We start from the raw sequence: 13,746 nt of genomic DNA on the forward strand, positions 1-13,746 counted from the left end.
TATTTGGAATTAGGGCCTTTAAAGAGGTGATGAAATTAAAACAAAGCCATGAGGATGGTTCCTAATTCAATCTGACTGGTGACCTTATAATAAGAGGAGATTAGGACAGAGAGACACCAGGGTTGTGTTTACACAGAGGAAAGGCCATGTAAGAACTCAGTGAGAAGGCAGCCATCTGCAAGCCAAAGAGGGAGCTCTCAGGAGAAACCAACCTGCTGACACTTTGATCTTGGACTTCTATCCTCCTGAAATGTGGGAAAATAAATTTCTGCTGTTTAAGCTACACAGTCTGTGATATTTTGTTACGGCGCCCTAGCAAACCACATACTATACATACACTATATGTAGTAGGGTATTGTTTTGTGAAATTTTAGTTTATTGCATGTATGTGTCTCAACGCAAGATGCGTTTCCTATTATTTGTCATAGGTCAAAGCTTTAGAAAAACATTGAGCTATAGAAAAAGAAGGATTTTGCCTCCCATCTCTGAAACAAGCCAGTTGAACTACGTAGGCCACCCAAGGAACTGATGGTCATTAGAAACCCAGCTAAAATCAATGGCAGGGTAGAATGGGAACACTTCAGTTCCAGCCCCAAGGACCTGCTCTTGCCTCCTGAGGGTGTCAGGCTTACTTTTGTGGCTTCCCTGACCACATCCTTCCATACTTGGACCCTCAGCTCATGACCTGAATTTGTAGCACCACACGAGACTCTCCAGACCCAAGATGTCTGCATTTCCTGCTCACCCATTGATGGCCATGTGGGTCATGTCCACCCCACAGCTTGTCGTCCACCAGTTAACAGCAGTTAGGCTCTTCACTCTCTGTGTTTCCCCTATGCACACAGCACTCTCATTCTGGCTTGCCCACCTGCCAACATTGAGGGAATTTCACACTCCCACAAAGAACAGAATGACACCTTCCAGTGGTGGGCAAGGGCCACTACTAAATCTCCTCCAACTGACCCCCTTTGTGAGAGGGCTCATCCGAAAGAGCAGGGCATGCAGCTCAGCTCCTGCATGACCCAGGTGTCAGTGGTACACTCTGGTCTCCAGGGGGACCCTATAAACCAGGAAGAGGAGGAGGAGTAGCCCTGAGCCTTCAGGGAATGCAGGTCTGGAGCCTTGAACCACCAGCTGTCCTGGGAGGTGGGGCTCCTTTCCTGACCACATATCCTAATACACTGACGGCCCTTAGTGTCCTTTGGGCAGGATGCCCTACTTGATTAGCCAGTGTCCCACTACCCACATTTATGTATGTGGTGGTCATGATCAGATGGATAGCTCTAAATGTAGAGCTAAAGCTACAAAATTTTTAGAAAACTTAGAGAAAACATGGGAGTAGGTCTTCATGACTTTGGGTTAGGCAAATTCTTCTTAGATATACCCCAAAATCACAAGCAACAAAAGAAAAAAATAGATAAATTGGATTTCATTGAAAAAGTGAAAAGAGGCCGACCCGGTGGCTCAGGCGGTTGGAGCTCCGTGCTCCTAACTCCGAAGGCTACCGGTTCGATTCCCACATGGACCAGTGGGCTCTCAACCACAAGGTTGCCAGTTCAACTCCTTGACTCCCGCAAGGGATGGTGGGCTCTGCCCCCTGCAACTGAGACTGAACAGAGTACCTTGAGCTGAGTTGCCACTGAGCTCCCAGATGGCTCAGTTGGTTGGAACACGTCCTCTCAACCACAAGGTTGCCGGTTCGATTCCCGCAAGGGATGGTGGGCTGTGCCCCCTGCAACTAGCAACAGCAACTGGACCTGGAGCTGAGCTGCACCCTCCACAACTAAGACTGAAAGGACAACAACTTGAAGCACCCTCCACAACTAAGATCGAAAGGACAACTTGACTTGGAAAAAACAGTCCTGGAAGTACACACTGTTCCCCAATAAAGTCCTGTTCTCCTTCCCCAATAATAATAATAAAAAAGTCTTAAAAAAAAAAGTGAAAAGACAACACAGAATGTGAGAAAATATTTTCAAGTCATATGTCTGAGAAGGAACTTATATCCCGAATATATAAAAAAACCCTTATAATTCAATAATAAAAAGACGAATAACCCAATTAAAAATGGTCAGAGGATCTGAACAGACATTTCTCCAAAGCGGATATATAAACGGCCAACTAGCATGTGAAAAGATGCTCAATATCACTAGTCATGGGAGAAACACAAATCAAAACTATAATGAGATACCGTTTCACATCCGCTAGGACGATATAGTCAAAGGGGCAATAAGAAGTGGTGGTGAGGATGTACTTGCAGTTGGAATCATCATCCACAGCTGATGGGAATGAGAAATGGTGCAGCCACTTTGTAAAAAGTCTGTCAGTTCCTGAAATATAGAATTATATAATAGAAATTCTACTTTTATAGATATACCCAAGAGAAATGAAAACATACGAGTATGTCCATGCAAAAATTGTACATGAATGTTCATAGCAGCGTTATTCAAAATAGCACCAAAGTGGAAACAGCCCAAATGTCCATCAATTAAAAAATGAATAAATTAAATGTGGTTGATCCAAATAATGGAATATTTATTTAGTCATAAAAAGCAATGAAGTACGGATATGTGCTATAAATGGGTGAACCTTAAAAACATTATTCTAAGTGAAAGAAGCCAGTCACAAAAGACCATATAGTATATGATTCCACTTATATGAAATGTCAAAAAGAGCCAAATCTATAGAGACAGAAAATAGATTAGTGGTTGCTGAGGGATGGGGTGGGGACTTAGTGGGAAATGGGTATGGGGTTGTTTTGGGGGTAATCAAATCTTCTAAAATTGATTTTGGGTGATGGTTGCATCACCCACAATCAATGATTATGCTAAAAACCTGTGATTTTTAGCATAATCATTGTGATTATACTAAAAACCATTGAATTGTATACTTAAGGGTGAATCGTATGTTATGTGACCTATATCACAATAAAGCTATTTAAAATTGGGTAACTTACTTATCTTAGATGCATGAATAATATATTCACACCAAAGCACACCAAATTTCCACTGCTTGTTGGAAAGGGTATTTCAAATTCAAGGAAGCCCTTAAGTGTCCATATTATTTAGGTTTTACATTATATTTTTTATGAAATCATAGATTATTATCTGTATATACTGTTTTACTTTATAAGTCTGAAGTTAAGAAAATAAAAATAATAGTTGCTTGAAAAATGTTTTTCCCAGTAGCTATTTAGTTGTTCTCAGTAGAAGTTGAACCTCCTAGATCTTAGTGTCTGCCAGTCCAAACCCTCCAGCACCAGTCATTAATCAGAATCAACAAAACACAGGGATTGTCTCGTCTCCTAAGTCCCAGCCAGGCCTCTTCTCTTAGAATATTATGGGGAGATGCTCCCCCTGGTTCATCATGAGCTTGCTGTTTTTCCCTCTGGTCTGTGTTAACTGTCTTACTCCTTTTCTTATGGCCTTCCGTAGTAAATGTAAAACATGCATGGAAGTTCTGGAGAAGGGAAGGTCTGAGACAGGAATGTTGGCTAGAAGAATGTCCTGGAATTTCTGTACAGTCGTTGCAGACTTCTTCTAGGGAACTTGATAGGCTTCTTTAAATTTGTAATTTTGGTTGTCTGCTCTCCTTTCATTGTTTATTTTTTAATTTTTGCAGAGGTGCCTTCAGTGTGTGGTGCTGTTGCTCATTCTTTTTATAAGCAACTTAGTAGTAAATCTGAGTCCCTTTCATTTGTCTTAAGATTTTTCTGGCAGGTATTAATCTGTAAAAGTCTGAGAGCGACATGCCCAAACATCAGCAGCTTTGCCCTTAACCATGTTCTCCTGGGCTTTCTGCCTCTGATCTCTTGTTGTCCTTTTCCACCTTGTAGGTGCTAAACATTTATCTTCCCTACTGGCTAACATGTTAGTCTGTTACTGTTTCATGGGTGGTGGCAGAAGCTACCAGACTCCTGTAATAAATTTCCACTGCATGGACTTTTATTACCCACAGCACAGCAAGAAGCACGGGTGGGCATCATGTGTACAATTCTTTCCCACCACTCCTGCCACAGACCCACGGCAGGCAGGGGAGTGCAATATGAGCCAGATATCATTTGTGCACACAGTGAGTTTGCATGGCAGCTGAGAAACACTGAGCTTGGGGAACCTACTAATTTATAGCAAGCAGAGTTCAAGCCTACTTTTTGTCCCAGTGTGAAACATTACCGCATCCCTCAAGCCTGCTTGCTGCAGACAAAATCCTGAGAAATGACCTGAGGAAAGTGTGGTCAGGGACTTGAATTCTCAGAAAGATGTGAGAGGCCCATGGAGGACTGTCTCTTCCAAACACCTCTCCTATTTCACATGTGTGTTGATCCTCCCTTGAGAGACCTCCGCAACAGCTCCCCTAGATGGAGTGATCCACCATCTAGGAATTTACTGGATGGCTAATGACAACCAATAATAAGCATAAAAGATGAAACTTTGTTAATGCTCACACCAGTGGGGGCTCTCAGGGAAGAAGAAGCTTTCTCAGCTGGAATCAGGTGGTGTAGGGTAATGGGAGAAGTCGAAAGATTACAGAAGCAAAAGTACTTATGTGTTAATGAGGGTTGGGCTACATTGTGTGCAAGTTGTTATTTGATTGGTTCTCGTGTGTGTGTATGCATGTACGTGTGTGCATGTACGTGTGCGTGTGCATGTATGTGTGTGTGTGTGTGTGTGTGTGTTATGTGCCCTTGAGTCAGCTCCAACTCCTGGCAACACTATGAATGAGTGATGTCCACAATGTCCTGTCCTCTATGATGAGACAAGTAAAGACTTAACGGGAGTGGGCTTGTGAGTTTGCAGGATGGGATGGGCAAAGAATTAACAGGCGCGAGCTTGTGGGCTAACGAAACAGAGCTTAAACATTAACTGCCTGGCTCTGAATTCCCCGTCTCGCACTGCACCTGCAAGCTGACAAGCACCTTACATCCATCATAGGTGAGAACAGAACAGTTCCCAATCGCAACGGCAACCCCCTACAAGCTGACATCCATCATAGATGGGAACAGGACAGTTCCCAGGAGAAGACAATTGTAACGGCAGTCCCTCCTTGCCCCAAGCTGACAAGCAACCTACATCCTGCTTAGAAAAATATAAAACTTGAGCTAAACAGAAACCCAGCGCAGCTCTCTCTACTGCTGCCCTGGCTAACCTTTTGCCAGTTCCCAACAGAACTCTCTCTCTGCCTGACTTTCAATAAAGCTCTCTTGCTTTCCCACTTTGTAGAGCCTCATGAATGCTTTCACATTCTATGAATGTGAGTTTCACATTCTATGACCAGGAATTAATTCTACGCCAATACACTCTACAGCCCTGCTTGGCTCCTGTAGACTCATGCCTGTGTATCCTTTTCTGGAGTCAGTCCACCTCATATTTGGTATTCCTCTTTTCCTGCTGCCTTCTGTTTTTCCCAGCATTCTTGTCTTTTCCAAAGAACCCTGCTTTCTCATGATGTACCTGAAGGACAGCTTCAGTATTGTCATTTTTGCCTCCACTGATGTTTAAGACTTAAGTTGCTTGAGGACCCACTTGTCTATCATTCTGGTGGTCCAGGGTATACACAGAGTTCTCCTTTGGAACTTGATTTCAAATGAATCAAGTTTTCCCTGTCAGTATTCACTGTTCAACTTTAGCATCTGTACATAGTAATAGGGAATACGAGGGTGTGGATGACCTTAGCCTTGGTTTCTAATGACACATCTTTGTGATCTTTACTAATTCTTCTTCCATTGCTGCTCTTCTGAGTCTGAGCCTTCTCATGATTTCTTGGCTAGAGTGTCCATTTGAATTGATGATGGAACCAAGATAAGCAAAATCTTTAACAACTTCAGTGTCTTCATTGTCTGTGTTAAAGTTGTGTATTTTTTCTGTAGTCATGATTTTTGTCTTCTTGATGTTCAAATGCAGTCCTGTTTTGGCACTTTGTTCTTTCACTTTCATCAGAAATCATTTCAAATCATTGCTATTTTCTGCCGGTAAGATAATGTCATGTGCGTATCTTAAGTTACTGATACCGTGTTTCCCCAAAAATAAGACCTAGCCAGACAATCCGCTCTAATGTGTCTTTTGGAGCAAAAATTAATATAAGATCCAGTATTATATTATATTTTATTTTATTTTAGAAGACTGGGTCTTATACTAATTTGTGCTCCAAAAGATGCATTAGAGCTGATTGTCTGGCTAGGTCTTATTTTCAGGGAAACACGTTACTTCTTCCACCAATTTTGACTCCTTTGAGTCTAGCCCAGTTTTTCATATGATATGTTTTGCGCACAGATTAAATAAATAAGGAGATAAAATGCACCCTCGTCTGACACCTTCGCCCATAGGAGACTGTTCTGTCCTCCATAACCTGTCCTGACAGTGACTTCATATCTACAACACGGGTTATGCATCAGGACAGTCAAGTGCGGAGGCGCGCCCATTCCTTTCAGAGCAACCCATAGCTTTTCCACGTAGTCAAGGCTTTACTGTGGTGCATAAAACACAGACTAACCTTTTGAAATTTTTAGGAGCACTCTAGTATCCAGTTAATGTTTGCAATCAGGTCTCAAGTATTTCTTCCTTTGCTGAATCCAGACTGAACATCTGGCATTTCTTGTTCCACTTAAGGTAAAAGCCTTTGTTGCAGCACCTAGAACATCACTTTATTTGCATGGCAGAGTAGAGCAACAGTCCTATAGTTATAGCACTCTGTGGCATCTCCTTTCTTGAAAATTGGGATGTATTTTGAATGTTCCTGGTCGGTAGGCTGCTTGTTTTCCATATTTGTTGACAGATTCAGTCTCTGTGTCTTGAAATAATTCTGTTTGTATCCCATCTACCCCTGATGATTTATTTCTTCCTAATACTTTCAGGGCAGCTTTCACTTTGCTTTCTAGAATTACAGGTTCTTCCTCATAGGAATCTTCTTCAAAGGTTTCTGTCATCCTTTTGTCTCTTCTGTATAGATTTTCAGTGTACTCTCTCCACCTTCCCTTTATTTTCTCCTGGTCAGATAACGTGCTGCCTGGTTGGTTGCTCAGCATCTCTTGTTATTCCTTTATTTTTGTTATTCTCCTGTATCCCATTATATTGACTATTGTAATAGTCTTTTTTATGTATATGTGATAGTCATTGAAAAACTGTGTCAGGATTCTAATACTACTTTTGTCACCTTTAACTTTGGCCTCTTGCCTGTCTTCAACAATTTTTAGTGTTTCTTCTGTCATCCATCTCAATTTTTCTTTCCCTTTTACTTCTGGCATCTTCTTTTCTTTTTTCCTTTTTTCTAGTTTCAGTCCACAGTTCTTCTGGTTCTCCGTCAATTAAGTTTAACAGTGCAAATTATTCTTTTTGTGAACTTCAAATGCATCAGGAATGTTATTTATATTATATTTTAACTTTCATTTATTTAAGTGTGTTTTCCCAGGACCCATAGCTCTAAGTCAAGTAGTTGCTTCAATCCAGTTGCGGAGTGCACAGCCTGCAGTGGCCAACGTGAGGATTGAACTAGCAACATTGCTGTTGAGAGCACCGCACCGTGCTCTAACCAACTGAACTAACCGGCCGCCCCTTTATATTATATTTTGGCACTGTGAATTTTTTTTTAAATTTAAAAAAATTTTTTTTTTATTGGGGAACAGTGTGTTTTTCCAGGGCCCATCAGCTCCAACTCAAGTTGTTGTCCTTCAATCTAGTTGTGGAGGGTGCAGCTCAGCTCCAAGTCCAGTCACTGCTTTCAATCTTAGTTTTAGGGGTCGCAGCCCACCATCCCAAGCGAGAATTGAACTGGCAACCTTATTGTTGAGAGCTCGCACTCTAACCAACTGAGCCATCCAGCCGCCCCCTGGCACTGTGAATTTTTTAGTGCTCTTCTTCAGCTTTACTCTAACATTTGATATTTACAGTTTGTGGCCAGTACCACAATCCGCTTCTGGTCTTGTTTTGGCAGAGAGAACAGAGTTTCTCCATCTCCTGCTTCCACTGCATAATTTATTTGGTTTCTATATTGGCCATCTGGTGATGTCCATGTGTACAGTTGTCTATTCAGCTATTTGAAGCATGTGCTTGCCAGTGGACAAGTTGTTGGTTTTGCAGAAATCCATGACTGATTGCCTGCTTCATTTCTGACCCCTAGTCCAAACTGTCCAACCATATTTGATTCTGCTTTATTTCCAACTTTTGTATTGCAATCACCTATAGTTATCAGCATGTCTTCTTTTGTTGTGTGATCAGTTTATTCTTGCATACTTTCATAAAAGCTTTCAATTTCTTATTCTTCAGCCTTGGTAGTTGGAGCACAGACTTCAATGATGGTTATGTTAATAGGTTTTCCTGGAAGTCTGATTATTATTATTTGGTCACATCTTGCAATGTAGCCCCTAACGGCCTGCGCTACATGTTACCTCAGAATTAAAGCCACTTGGTTTCTTCTGAGTTTATCATTTCCAAAGTAACACACTCTGTAGTTGCCTCACAGGAAATGTCCCACTGCAGTCCATTTTAGTTCGCTAACAGCAAGCACAGTGATGTTTAGTGTCACCACGCAGCAGCCTACCCGTCTGTCTCCTTGTGCCTGCCCCCAAAGAAAGGAGAGTCTGTGAGACGGATCCTTTCAGGGACTTTGCTAAACCTTTGTGTTTGCACCTTATGCCTCCCTGTTTGGTCCCAGAAAGATGACTGGTCAGTCAATGATGAGTAAGATTCCTCACAGAAGGAACAACTCAAGCCAGACGCAGTCATGTGGGGACCAACAGGAGAACCCACGGGGTTCACAGAGGTGGGCACAGCCCCCCACCTTCCTCAGGCTAAGGAGAGCCTCAGCCTCTGTGGCTGCATTCCTTCCCAAAACCTGCAAGGGAAGTGGTTCAATGAGGTGCTCTCCATCTATTCATATGCATATAGGTTTTGTCCCTTGGGGAAGTACAAACATCCTGAGACTTATGTCCAGGTGTCTGCAGGCAAGGGTGATTGACTTAAATAGGTTTCCTATTATGATGTATAGGATTCACAGATCTTGAAATTGACAAGCTTTATCTCCTTTACTTCCCCAATGACTAATAAAAGCTGATGCGAAGCTCGAAGCTCCATTCGGTGCTTCCAGTCCTTGAGATTGGGGGTTCCTTGGCCTCCACACTTAAACTCTATTCATGATTACTGTCTTTTCTTAATCCTGCGCCTCCCTCCTCGCTCCCCACAACTCTCGTCGCACAGGATGCAGCAGTTTAGATGTTTCATTTCTTGCTTTATAATATCCAGTTTCCCATGGTTCATGCTTCTTATGTTCCATGTTCCGATTACATGTGTTGTGCAACATTGTACATTCCTTTCACCTTTCTACACATCGGCCACTAGATGTCCTTCCGGCCTTGGTCTAGTTGCGTCATTAGCAACGCTATTCATACTTTTTCTCTGCTCTTTGCAGTAACTGAGTGCTTCCCGATCTGGGAGTCTCATCTTTCAGCACTATCTTTTCTTAATTTATTATTTTTCAAAATAATTTTTTTATTTTTCAATTGCAGTTGACATACAATATTGTATTAGTTTCAGGTATACAATATAGTGGTTAGACATTTATATAACTTATGAAGTGATCAACCCAATAAATCTAGGACCCATCTAACACTACACATAGTTATTATAATATTATTGATTATATTCCTTATGCTATACTTTACATAAACATTACAATTTTGTAACTACCAATTTGTACTTCTTAATCTGTTCCCCTTTTTCATCCATCCCCCCAAACCCCCCTCCCATTTGGCAACCATCATAATGTTCTCTGTATCTATGAGTTTGTTTCTGTTTTGTTCATTTTGTTCTTAGATTCCACATGTAAGGGAAATCACATTGCATCTGTCTTTCTCTGTTTGACATAGTCCAGTCAGCACAGTACCCTCCAGGTAGTTCCGTGCTGCTGCAGATGGTGAGAACCCATTACCTTTCATGGCCAAGCAGTATTCCATTGTATATATGTACCACCTACTCTTTGTATCTGTACTTCCATTGACAGATACCTAGGCCACCTCAATATCTTGGCCATTGTAAACAATGCTGCAATGAACATATGGATGCACACTTCCTTTCGAAGCAGTGCTTTGGGTTTCTTCTGAAGGGGGATTACTGGGTCCTTCTTTGTCTCTTTTTATAGCCTTTGTTTTCAGGTCTATTTTATCTGGTATAAGCATTGCTATAGCAGCTCTTTTTATTTGTTTCTTTGTTTTTTTCAATTTTCATGAAATATCTTTTTCCGTACTTTTACTTTTAGTCCGTGTGTGGCTTTCAATTTAAGTGAGTCTCTTACAGGCAGCATACGTAAGGGTCTTGTTTTCATATGCATTCAGCCACCCTATCTTTTCTCTGGAGCATTTAATCTGTTTACATTGAAAATAATTGTTGATAGATATGTAGTTATTGTCATTTTATTATTAATTTTTTTTTTTATCTTTTTCCTTCTTCTTCTTAAAGAAGTCCGTTTAACATTTCTTATGATACTGGTTTGGAGGTGATGAACTCCTTTAGTTTTAAAGTGGCTCGATTTATACTATTGTTTACAGTTCATAAAAATTTTGTTTTATTAACTATTACAAATTTCACAAACAGCTTTGCATGCTATACCTATTTTTATGTCTCTTTGTAAATCTTAGTATGCTTGTACTACTTTTGTGGATATAAATGATACTTCTATTTCAACACTAGTTTGGTACAAAGCAAATAAACCCTGTTGTATAATTTTTAATTGTCATCAGTAGAAAACTTGTAAAAGCATCTAAGACTATGGTCTTAGTTTTAGCTTCTAATTTCCTTCAGTCTGTTCTTTTAAATTCTTCTCAGAGGTAGCTGGATCTTGATCATTCCAAGATGATGGCAGGTAAAAATTCGAGATTAATATGGGAACAAATGCCTCCATGGAATTGTAAGCTCATGGTCTGGGCTTTCACTGCTTAGTTAGATATAATATTGTGAAATCTTACCAGAACAGTTAACAGAATAGCCATTCAGCCACTAGAATCATCAGAGCTCAACCAAAATCTTTAGATTCCCTAGCTTGATTAGTTCTTGACACTAGCATTGACTTACACTATTTGCTTGTAGCCCAAGGAGGTGTTTGTACCATAGCCAATACCTCCTGCTATACCTGGAGAAACACCTCTTCCGGGGTAAAATTAGAGACAACCAAACTCCTTAACCTACAAGATCTCTTAAGGGACATTCTGGTTTCACCTCTAATATCACGGACTTGTTAAGATTTAGGTTTTCTGATATTTTCAGCTAGCTCCCAGCTGGGCTTAGAGCTCTTTTAAGGTCTGGATTACAAATTGTTCTACTCATTGCTGTTCTAATTTGTTTAATGTACCTTATTTTTGGGTAACTGATGTTCTGTCTGACCAAATGTTTAAGCCCCCTACAAAACTTGAGCAATGGTTGCATGAAAGCTATAAATGATCCACCAGGCCACTACATTCCCTCCATGTTTGTAATCCACATTAGTTAAAACTTTTACTTCTGACTCTAAATATCTTTTACCAATTACCCATGATTTTTCTTGATGTTACAAATTAAGAGCCTTTGTTTGCTCTCTATTGCTTCCTAAAATGTTTTGGCCATTTTACAGAAGAGTGTAAGTTTATTTGAATTTGGCAGGTGCCTAGGTGCCTCTTGTAAGCAAATGGCTCTGGTTGCTCTATTGGCTGCTGCCCAATCACAGGAGTGCCACTGAGGGACCAGAATGACCTGGAGCAGGTAGCCAAACCACTCCGGCCTCAACATGGGATGAGCTGGTCTGATTGATCATCGACATTGTCTGCCAACAGGTTTTGACAGAAAAAAGGAAATGTTAATAACTAGGTATGGTGCTGACTGGGTACTAGATTTATTGGAGTGATAAGGTATTTAATGTCTAGTCTCTATGTTGTACACCTGAAACTCATATTATATTGTGTGTCAACTATAACTGAAAAATGAAAAAGGAAAGAAGAAAATGTTGAGCTTGAGAAGGCATATATCTATCCAAAAGGACTCCTTGTAGTTAACTGGGCCCAAATTTATAACCAGAGTCTAGCAGCCATTGTTATAGGATGTCTCTCACATGTGCTGCATTTCAGGGAAAAGCCACAGACTGGGATGTAAAGGCTCCTGCACTGTGTTCCTGCTGTCTAACAAGGGTTTGCAAACTCTCCACCTGAATAAAGTCTCTCCTTTTTCTGCACCACAGACTGGGGACTCCTGTTGGCATTGGATTGGTGGCAGTGACCTTTTGTTGATTCTAGTCATAGAATTATGGGACAATTTGCCTCCCATCTACTTATCACCACATCAGTAGGGCTCTTGTATAATAATGTAGATTACAGCTAAAAGAAATAAATGATCTGGTTCTATTTAAGAAGCCAACAAAGGAGATAAAAACAAGGACACTAGAGGAAATTGAGGTCTTTGACACTTACAGCTATAGCAGAAAGTAAACACATACCAATTCCTGGCCAGGAAAACATAAAATTTCAAATGAAGGCATATTGATCTGAGTTCCTTTAATCTAGTACATCTACATCACGTTTGGCTTTAAGCAAAAATTACAGCCATACTAAAAGGCAAGAAAAAAATACAATCTAAAGAGACAAAGCATCAGAATCAGACTCAGATATGGCAGAGATTTTAGAATTATCAGACTGGGATTTTATCTTTTTTTGCCCCCTCTTCCCCAACTCTGAGTCAAGCCATTGTTCTCAGTCTAGTTGTGGAGGATGCAGCTCACTGGCCCATGTTGGTCTCATGAGCCTTGCAGTCTACCCAGCTGAGCCAGTTGGTCGCCAGCCACTGGGTCACGGCAGCCCAGCTCTAGGTTGAGTCATTGTTCTCAGTCTAGCTGTAGATGGTGCAGCTCACTGGCCCATGTGGGAATCGAACCGGTGACCTTGGTGTTAGGAGCACAGCGCTCCAACCACCTGAGCCACCTGGACGCCCCAAACTGGGATTTTAAAGTAACTTTGATTAACATGCTACAAGCTCAATGGAAAACATGAACAACATGCAAGAACAAAGGGGTAATCGTTTGATGGAAACTAAGAAAATCAAAAAGTAATGCTAAAAATTACAAACACTGTAACAGAAATGAAGAATATCTTTGATGGGATCATCAGTAGATTGGACATAGATGAGGAAAGAATCAGTGAGCTTGAAGATATGTCAGTAGAAACTTCCCAAAATGAAATGTAAAGAGAAAAAGGAATTTAAAAACCAGAACAGAATATTCAAGAACTGTGGGATAATTACAAAGGTTTAACATTTGCATAATGGGAATACCAGAAGAAGAAGGAGATAAAGAAGCAGATAAAATATTTGAAGTAAGAATGGCTAAGAATTTTCCAAAATTAATGAAAGAAACCAAGTCACAAATCCAGGATGCTCAGAGAACACCATGTAGAATAGAAAATAAAAAAATCTACACCCAGATATATCCTATTCAAACTGCAGAAGCCAAAGAGAAAGAGAAAATTTTGATCAAAGCCAGAGAGAAAAACAACTTTACCTATAGATGAACAATGATAAGAATTACATCAGACTTCTTTTCACAAATTATGCAGGCAGAAATAGTATGGAGTGAAATATTTAAAGTCTTGAAGGAAAATAATCAGTACCAAAGAATTTTGTATTCTGTGAAGTTATTTTTCAAAAGTGAAGGAGAAATAAAGACTTTCTCAAGTAAAAACGGAGAGAATATTTCTCTAGTAGACCTGCCTTGAAAGAAATATTCAAAGAAGTTCTTTAAAGA

Source organism: Rhinolophus ferrumequinum, unplaced genomic scaffold, assembly GCF_004115265.2.
Source record: "Rhinolophus ferrumequinum isolate MPI-CBG mRhiFer1 unplaced genomic scaffold, mRhiFer1_v1.p scaffold_84_arrow_ctg1, whole genome shotgun sequence".
Taxonomy (NCBI): Eukaryota; Metazoa; Chordata; class Mammalia; order Chiroptera; family Rhinolophidae; genus Rhinolophus; species Rhinolophus ferrumequinum.